Source organism: Trichechus manatus, unplaced genomic scaffold (genome assembly GCF_000243295.1).
Source record: "Trichechus manatus latirostris isolate Lorelei unplaced genomic scaffold, TriManLat1.0 scaffold00035, whole genome shotgun sequence".
NCBI classification, from domain to species: domain Eukaryota; kingdom Metazoa; phylum Chordata; class Mammalia; order Sirenia; family Trichechidae; genus Trichechus; species Trichechus manatus.
The window spans coordinates 4846624-4854626 of NW_004443971.1; the positions used below are offsets into that span (position 1 = coordinate 4846624).

The 8003-nt window shown below is 45.3% G+C and overlaps 1 non-coding gene across 1 annotated transcript; it reads left to right on the plus strand.

Annotated features, from left to right (window-relative positions):
* The first annotated feature begins 7439 nt into the window (after nt 1-7439).
* On the plus strand, nt 7440-7510 carry TRNAG-CCC (transfer RNA glycine (anticodon CCC)). Its single transcript has one exon. It is a non-coding gene; the product is annotated as a tRNA-Gly (tRNA).
* Nucleotides 7511-8003: the final 493 nt, after the last annotated feature.

Below are 8003 nucleotides of genomic sequence, written 5' to 3' on the forward strand. Positions count from 1 at the left end.
AGTGCTGTGTCCTGCTGCTCCCAGCCTCTCTAGGGCAAGGGGACAGTGTGGACTGAGTGCTGTGTCCTGCTGCTCCCAGCCTCTCTAGGGCAAGGAGAACAGTGTGGACCGAGGGTGGAAATAACAGAGCAACTCTTTAGCAGCACCCTGCTGGACCATTCATTGCCTTGTGGGACTTTGAGAAGATGTCTATTCTGGGTGGATGTAGCCCTGTGCCAGGGCTGAACTTTAGCCTCAGTAGGCTCCATTAGCTGGGTACTCTTTTCCAGGGAATAATATGCACACACATACATAGCAGCCCTGCAGGTAGAAATTCAAATCTTGGCTTCAGAAGGGGGTTGTCCATTACAAAGGCTTTCCATTTGCCTCTCTGCTCTTCCCTCTGCTCTCTTATGTTGTCCCTGCAAGAAGATATTTGCTTAAAATACCCAGACAGCTTACCCAGCTGCCTATCTGAAGCTTCCGGCAGAACCCACCAGACCATTCAATCCAGGAAACCAGAAAACAAGCAGCAAAGTTTGGGGAAATGCCCCAAGGTTGAGAGGCAAATGGGGCCCACTCCAAGCAGAGCTCTGCTAGTGTCTTTTACCATTTCTAGTGGATTCTACTGTCTTCCTGGCTGACCCTGGAACACTCCCAGCACTTGGCTGAGCCAGCAATCATTAAGTGACTTTGGCCAGCGTCTCCATGGACATGCAGCAGAATATTTATGCCCAACTTGTTCTATTTTAGTGTCAACAACTTGACTTACTTTTTGGCTTTTTCTTTGCTGCATTAGAAGAAGTCAATTTCTCTTATGGCAGGAAGGTGACCTTCCTTAGAATGAAATATCTTTTTCCTGTTAGTAATTGTGTTTCTGCCCTAAAGCAAAAGGAAAACTTCTTACTTTATGTGTGTGTGTGCGCGTGAATGTCGGGCAGGGGGCACAGCACGTGAGTGCATGCTAACGTTTAGGATGGCATTAAAATTGCACCCAGAGGTCTTATGAAAGAAAAATAAAATAAAATAAATCTTTTGGGTGCAGGCGTGGTGTGCACTCGAGGAGAGGATGGCAAGAAGGAAGAAGGAGGGGATCTGGCACTAGGAGTCTGCTGAACCTGAGGTGTGGTCAGCCTGGAACGGCCATGGGGGCTGGGAGGCAGGCAGCTGGACAGAGGGACCTGCTACGGGACCACTGTTTGAGCTTTCAGGGGAGTGCGGCACTGGGGTCTAGTGGACAAAATGCCTGATATTCACACGAGGGGGCATGTCATATCATCTTCCCTAAAGTCTTCATCAGCCAAAAGTCCAGCAATTGCCCAGGCTGCACCCATTTCCTCTACCACCAGCTGGATGCCCTGTGAGGTTGTCTCTCTGTAGGGTTCCTGGTCAACTGTAATGGCGGAAAGAGAAGTGGCACAGAGAGCAAGGAGATGGGGAGGAGCTGCTGTACTTCTATGAAGGCTTAAGCTGATCCACGAAGGTCTGAGGACTGAACGTGTAGGCCTGATTTCTCAAACAGGTGACCTCTTCAAAGCTGGTGAGGTTTTTGATGAGATCAAATCCCATTGTCAAGACACGAGGAGAGTTTACAATTTTGAGGAACACAACTGCAGATTGTTTTATGAAATAAAGAACACTTTGTTCATGAGCTGAAATTGCCTAGGATTTGACTTAAATAAAACTCCGTATAAAACCCAATTTTTTGAAAAATGGGGTTTCCTAAATTTAATTGGAAATGTAGCTACGCTTTTATTTCATCACATAGAGGAGAAGCAATAGGTCCTCTTGGACAAGGAAAGAAGTGTGTCCCGAGGAGTCCTCCTACCTTCTCCCATCTACATACACTCAAGCTGGGAAGCTTTTGTGAAGTCTGCTGGGGCTATACTCCTCAGAAGTCAGACTCATTGGGTGCTATAGTTGGAAAGGATCTCAGAAGCCATCTGGTCTACCCTGCCATCTGTTATATGTAGTAACAGCCTGCTCATGATGGATAGCCACTAGGCAGTGAGGACAAGGACTACTGGGCCTCATTTGACCTTGCTTCCCCAGCACCTAGAATATCATTTGGCACAAAGCAGGTGCCCAATGTTGACTGAATGACTGATGGACTAGATGAATGAATTGAGATCTTTCAGCAGCCACTAGAAAACCTCCAGGGAGAGGACACTTACTGTCTCACAAGGGAATATATTTGTTCTGTAGATCTCTCTGAGTATTAGGAAACTGACTGACTGACTCCTTGCAAATTTTGTCCATGGTCCTGGTTCTGCACTCTGAAGGCACCGAAGCCTCTTCCTTCATTCTCTCACCCTAGCTTTTGCTCTTTTGCTGTCCTGTTCCTCCTGGTGCTCTTTCCTCAGCAGCCACTTACCTCATGCTTCTTCCTCTTGCTCTAGAACGTACTCAGTGAGGCATCCTACTCACGAATGCCCTGCTGGGGAAGTGTTCTATAATCTAGGTCTCTCCTTTCCTCTTGGCCCCATGGAATGAGCATGTCTTAGACACTTTCTCAACCAGCTGTCAGTTTAGACAACTAGCTAAGAGAGAAGACATCTCTCATGGTAATATTATCAGTGATGTTTATTTTCTTCTTTACATTTTTTATGAAATAACTGAACATGTTTACAGTGAGAATGCTTTACTATAATAACCAGGAAAAAACAGCAAATATAAAGCTGTTTCTATTGTGGAGGAAAGATGCTGATGGACTAGTTTATAATAGAGTGTTGAAGAACAGCATGGACTTAGGGAAACTTTAACAAACAGTTACTAAGTACCAGGCACTGAGTTAGGTAATGTTCAGACAGAGATGAACAAAATATAACCCCTTCCTTCAAGTAGCTCCAAGTTGATTTGCTCAGACAAACATGCTCTGTGAAAAGAAAATGCCAAGTTGCCAAGTGAGCACTAAAGAGGGGCACCAAAATTAAGCCAGGACAGCGGCAAAGATTGAAAGTAATAAATGTGTTCAACAGGTGAGGCGTGGACTCAAGGAAGAGGGAACTGACTGTGAAGGTGCACTGATATGCAAAAGATTGTGGCCCCTTCCAGGGGTTTGGTGCATCTGGAAGGCAAGGTGTAAAGCAGGGAGGGGCAGGAGCTGAGGCACGAGAGGATGGGAAGTCAGATCATAAAGGGCATCCTTCTAGAAGTTTAGACTTTATTCTGCCTGTGTCTGCATGGGTGTGGGGGGTTGGAGTGGGAAGGGGAGCATACGGAGGGCATTTAAACAGAGAACTAATAACTTTATCCAGAGAAATAATCTCTAGTGGGGGAATTTCTGACAACATGGTGGTTAGGAGGAAAGATTTTCTGTGAGAGAAGAGGTAGTAGTTCCATATATGTAACTGCTCTTAGATAAGACCAACCCTAATTTTTTCTCCTGCTTTGCCACAGGACGGAACCCTGGTGGCACAGTGGTTAAGCATTCAGCTGCTAACCAGAAGGTCAGCAGTTTGAATCCACCAGCCTCTCCTTGGAAACCCAATGGGGCAGTTCTACTCTGTCCTACAGGGTTGCTATGAGTCAGAATCAACTCAATAGCAGTGGATTTAATTTTGGTTTTGCCACAGGATAGGGGTAAAATAATTGCACAGGGCTTAAAAACATGCATTCTAGAACAAAACACCCAAGAAAACTAAACCAATTGCCATTGAGTTGATTCCGACTCATGGTGACTCCATGTGTTATGGAATAGAACTGTGCTCCACAGAGTTTTCTTGGCTGTAATCTTAATGGAGAAGCCCCGTGGCGTAGTGGTTAAGAGCTTGGCTGCAGTTCGAATTCACCAGCTGCTCCTTGGAAACTCTATGGGACAGTTCCAGTCTGCCCTATGAGGTAGCTATGAGTGGGAATTGACTCAACGGCAATGGGGTTTTTGTTGTTGTTTTTAAAGTCTTAATGGAAGCAGATTACCAGGCCTTTTTTCCCTGTGGTGCCTATGGGTGGGGTCAACCTTTAGGTCAGTAGTCAGGCACAAACCATGTGTGCCACGTAGGGACCTAGTCTAGGACCAACTATTTCAGCTGCAACGCTATGGCACCTAACAACAACCTTCTAACTATGTAGCCTTGGACTTTCTGTATCTAACTTTCCTCATCCGTATAGTGAGAGTAATAGTACCTACCTCATTAGATCGTTGGGGAGATAAATGAATTAATACATAATTATAATGCTTAGAGCCATGTCTGGCCCATGGTAAGTAATATGTAAGGGTTTGTTATTATTATATGTTTTATCTTAGATAACATTGTCCTATCTATCTATGAGGAATGAAGGAGGGTTGAATGGAATTTGGAGTTAGGAGAAACAGCACGCTTCCATCACTAATTAATGGTGTGACACAGGCAATTTAACCTCTTTGAGTTCTAGTTTTTCTGTTGGAAATGCTGTTGTTGTTGCTTATTGTTAGGTGCTGTTGAGTTGGTTCCCACTCACAGTGTCCCCATGTACAACAGAACAAAACCCTGCCCCCTCCTGCGCCATCCTCACAATCATTGCTATGCTTGATCCCATTGTTGCAGCCACTGTGTCAGTCCATCACATTGAGGGTTTTCCTCTTTTTCACTGACCCTCTACTTTACCAAGCATGATGTCCTTCTCCAGGAACTAGTCCCTCCTGATAACATGTCCAAAGTACCTGAGACGAAGTCTTGCCATCTTTACTTCTAAGGAGCATTCTGGCTGTACTTCTTTCAAGACGGATTTGTTGGTTCTTCTGGCAGTCCATGGTATATTCAGTATTCTTCTACAACACCACAATTCAACGGCATCAGTTTTCCTTCAGTCTTCTTTATTCATTGTCCAGTTTTCAAATGCATATGAGGCAATTGAAAATACTATGGCTTGGGTCAGGTGAACCTTAGTCCTAAAAGAGATGTCTTTGCTTTTGAACACTTTAAAGAGGTCTTTTGCAGCAGATTTGCCCAATGCAATACGTCGTCTGATTTCTTGACTGCTGCTTCCATGGGCATTGATTGTGGACTCAAGTAAAATGAAATCCTTGACAACTTTCCTACCACGTAAAGTCCTGTGCAGATAAAATGAGATAAATGGTTGCAAAAACACTATAAAATTGTAAATTTTCGTCTACCTGCCACTAGACTAATATTCTCTCATCGATGCTCCCAGAAGGAGTGCAGAGATGGGTCTCTCTACTTAGCAGAGAGAAACTGAGGTCAGAAGGGCTCGGTCATTTACTGTGATTCTCATGGGAGTCTAGGTGGGGTCCTGCCTGGGACGCTGCCTCTGGCCTCAGCAATCTCCCCACACTGCCTGGGTGCCTGCGTGTGCTCTGCTGGCCACATCCAAAACCAGAATCCAAATAAATGAAAGCAAATCACCAGCCAGCCCCCTCCTGCCACTTCACTGGGTTCTAATTGCCTCTTACTTCAGAAACAGGAATAATTAAACCGGAGCTTTATTTTAATAGGCCTCTGGTCAGGCTCAGCATTCTGCATCCTTGGTCAATTTCCTCACCTTTTCTTAGCTAATCTCAGGGGAGAGGAAACTGTCCCCCAGTGCTTCATTTGCATCGAAACCACTATAATTTGTGAGTAAATGGCATTGCTTTTAAATGCAAAGGCGCATCCACGAGTTGACAGAGAAGACTGTCTTTGATTCTTCAAATAACTGCAACCCCTAATGTTCTGGAAATAATCTTCCTTTCTCTCCAATTATACCCCTCCCAGGAGGAGCCCCTTAACCCCTCTTCAAAATATAGCCATTAACGTTTCTCAGATCAAGGACAGCTCTCCTTGCCCACAGGGAGACTTATTTGAGGAACAGTTCTCAACTGGGCAGACACACGGGGATGCTACTAAGTGCCAAGTGTTGGGAAACAGAAATGAACAAGACGCTGTCCCAGCTGTTAAGAAGTTTACAATCTCTGAAGGGAGCTAAACTCCTGATACATGTAATAAAAGGCAGAAGATGGTGTTTTAAGAGAGCTGCAAAGTGCTTCATGATTTAGAGTCTGAACCTGCTTAGGAGATCAGGAAACTTGTGGAGAGAAGACGAGGACTCATTTGGACCTCAAAGGTTGGATATTGTTTCTCCATCAAGACAATTCTCCACTGCCTGCCTCCCCTCCCACAAACTCACCTCACTATCTTACTGCAGCTGCTCTGCTCAGTGGTTGGTGTTCTACCCTCTGAGCATCTGCTCTTGGTGTTAAAACATTGCTCCCTGTTGTGACATAGAAAGTGAATGAATGTAGCTGATTAACTGGGTACTGTCTTTTCTGGACTCCCTGGATGGTGCAAACAGTTAAGCACTTGGCTACTAACTGAAAGATTGCAGATTCAAGTCCACCCAGAGGTGCTTTGGAAGAAAGGACTGGCCATCTACTTCCAAAATGTCACAGCCATTGAAAACCCTATGGAGTACAGTTCTGCTCAGATACACATGGGGTCATCATGAGTTGGAGTCAACTTGACAACAACTGTTTTTTTTTTTTTTTTTTCTCTTTTCTGGCCTTTGTTCTGCACACTCTGTGCCTTAGTCCTCTGCACTTTGAGCAACGCCTTGAGAGTGAGGATGGATGGTTCAGTGGAAGTTCAGAACTAGAGATGGAGTGGAATCCAGGCTCTGGTGCTAGCCAGCTGTGTAACTTTGGGAAGGTTATTTCAACCCTCTGAAGTGCACGCCTCATCTGTAGAGTGAAGCTAATAACAACTACTTCATCAGCTTATTGGGGAGGGGTAGTACATGGACATAAAGCAGTTAAAAGCCGCTTGGAAAACATTTTCTGTTTTCTCTTGCGGGTACAACTCCTTAGTTGATTGGGTATATTGGGTCATTTCGCAGGTTTGTAGGAAGATCTTTTTCCAGTACTTGTTGTTGCTGTGTGCCGTCGAGTTGATTCCAACCCATAGCAATTATATAGTAGTAGATGATAAATGCTTATGGAGTGAATTCATGCTTTCTTTCAGTCTCTGTGCAGATTTGTACATGCTTTTGCCCTTATGTGGAACATTGGCAAAGTGTTCTCTTCCCTCAAAATAACCTAATTAAGTCCTATTAGTTATTTAAAAGGCAGCCTCTGGCCCTACTCCCAGGCTGATAGTTACGCCAAAGGAAAAGGGGAAGCGAGAAGTATAAGAGGACTTTTGCTTTTCTGGAGCGCCATGTGTGGTGGGTGACTATATCATTGTTCACAAATAATCTGTGTCTCTTCCTGAGAGGTGTTGTAGTTCCCCACCCCATAAACATCAGGCTTGACCATGTGACTTGCATTGCCCAATGAAATGTGAGTGGAAGGGCTGTGCGTCATTTTCCTGAAGGAGTTTTAAGAGCCAGTGTGCAAACTGGCATGCTCTTCTCCCTTTGCTGCCACCACCAACCAGGTTCTTCCATCTGCCTGGGTCCTGGAGAGAGAACATGGGGGAGAACCCGAGCTGACCATGATGGGGATACGTGAAAGAGACATAAACTTGATGTCGTAAGCAGCTGATGAGGCATTGGTGGTTCAGTGGTAGAATTCTCACCTCCCATGCAGGAGACCCAGGTTTGATTCCTGGCCAGTGCACCTCATGCGCAGCCACCGCTCGTCTGCCAGTGGAGCCTGTGTGTTGCTATGATGCTGAACATGTTTCCGCAGAGCTTCCAGACTATGACAGACTTAGAAGAAAGGCCCAGTGATCCACTTCCAAAAATCAGTAAATGAAAACCCTATGGATCACAATGATCCAATCTGCAACCAATCATGGAGATGGTGCAGAACTGGGCAGCATTTTGTTCTGTTGTGCATGGGGTCACCATGTGTTGTCATGAGCCAACTTGACAGCAGCTAACTGCAACGACAACAAGAAGCCCCTGATGTTCTGGGGTCATTTGTTACCTCAGCCTATCCTGGCTGATGCAACACATTTTCTGGCTCTTCTTCCTCTGAGGTGCTGCGCAGTCCTCTTCTGCCACCCTGGTGGTTGCATCAACTCCAAGGCTGTATATGCCAAATCTCTATCTCCAGCTCTAGTCCTCACCATGTAGATATCCTGCTGGCACCGCAAACTCAGCATGCA